This window comes from Prionailurus viverrinus, chromosome X (genome assembly GCF_022837055.1).
Source record: "Prionailurus viverrinus isolate Anna chromosome X, UM_Priviv_1.0, whole genome shotgun sequence".
Lineage (NCBI taxonomy): Eukaryota > Metazoa > Chordata > Mammalia > Carnivora > Felidae > Prionailurus > Prionailurus viverrinus.
This window is the reverse complement of record NC_062579.1, coordinates 17,050,669-17,052,349: the sequence shown is the minus strand read 5'-3', so window position 1 is coordinate 17,052,349 and position 1,681 is coordinate 17,050,669. Positions and strand designations below refer to the sequence as shown.

The window sequence follows — 1,681 nt, the reverse complement described above, 5'->3', positions numbered from 1 at the left end:
GTGCCAGCAAATGTGTGTAAACCGGGCCTGTGCTTTACCTGATAACCAGTCATAGAGAACTCTCTGGAAAGTCCTAAATGTGGGTTAAGGGAGAAGTAAATCAGGAGCAAGCGCCATGAGAGTTTAAAACACTTCTTCATGCAGTTTGCTTGTGCCTCCTGACCAGCTTGGACTCAATTGTGTTTATATAGCGCTACCATTTTCTTTATTTTTATTTTTTTTAATGTTTATTTTTGAGAAAGAGACAGAGTGCAAGTGGGAGAGGAGCAGAGAGAGAGAGGGAGACACAGAATCCAAAGCAGGCTCCGGGCTCTGAGCTCTCAGCACAGAGCCTGATGTGGGGCTCGAACTCACAAACCGCGCGATCATGACCTGAGCCCAAGTCGGACACGTAACTGACTGAGCCACCCAGGCGCCCCTAGCGCTACCATTTTCTAATGGAATACTGTTGTCACATCCAATTTTATGTTTCCATGGATCAGATGACACTCACTTTCTGATGGTCATTACAAGAGGCACACCTCACTCTTCTTTCACCTTCCAGATTTCCTGCCCGTGCTTTCCATTGAGTGAACCTACCCAGAAGCTGGAGGGCAAGGAAACCTATTGACACGGTCCCTTCCTACTGCACAGAGCAGGTAGAGAGGGTGGAGTGAATCTCGAAGGGAAAATGTAAGGTACCTAGCACAGCCCATAAATGGCATTGATGTCACTGGCGTGATTTTCTAAAACATTAAGCCATTCTTGGTAAAGCTCCAAACAAAACAACAGACACTCCTTTCAATTTACACAGTAGTTCCATTCCTGGAAAATTCCAGGGTATAAAACCATGCAAAAAATACTTCGAGTTATGCTCACTTCAGCAGCAATATACTAAACTTGAGAAGACAGGCATGGGCCCTGCACTAGAATGACATGCAGGTTTGTAAAAGCCTTCCATATTTTTAAAAACGCATTTCAGAAAGAGAAAAAAGTATGTTGAGTTTACATGTAAAATGAGATCAGGTTTAGGTTCAGATAATGACAAATAAGTTTTTCATATACACGAATGTCTAGGGGGACATTTGAAAATTATGTAAGATGTAGGAAAATTCATCCTTGTAAGAAAGTCACATGCACTGAATGACATATGACATTCTTGGCTTCTGTCCAACTAACCAACAGAAGATCCCAGCCAGGGGATTCGTGTGAGTCACTGCAACAACCAAAGGAGCCCCACGTGTTTTCAAAGTAGACCCTTGTGTGGTACTGCCCCTAGTGAGACCCACTCTCCTAAGGTGAAACATTCATCCTGGCAGAATTTGAGTTTGATTCTTCATCCACTTAGCATCTGGAGGCAACACTCAATGGAAGAAATTACTTCTCAAATTATGGATTCTTGCTCAATCCAACATACACAAGTCTCTGATCCAAACTTGTGGGTCAGTTACCAAACACTTACTGCCATTTCTGGTGATGTATAATTGTGAATTTGAATTTTCTGATTTAGTATATATACAAAGTAAGAAGATAACGGAATGTGAAGCTCAAACTTCACATGGAGCCAGATAAAAGTTTATAAATAACCACATTTCGTGTCATTTGATATCAAACTATAACATTTTTCTACTTTTTTTTAGTTTATTTTGAGAGAGAGAGAGAGAGACAGACAGAGACAGAGAGAACACAAGTGGGGGCGGGG

The 1,681-nt window shown here is 41.8% G+C and overlaps 1 pseudogene; it reads left to right on the top strand.

Annotated features, from left to right (window-relative positions):
- Window positions 1-851: 851 nt before the first annotated feature.
- Window positions 852-946, top strand: LOC125158012 (uncharacterized; annotated as a pseudogene).
- Window positions 947-1,681: the final 735 nt, after the last annotated feature.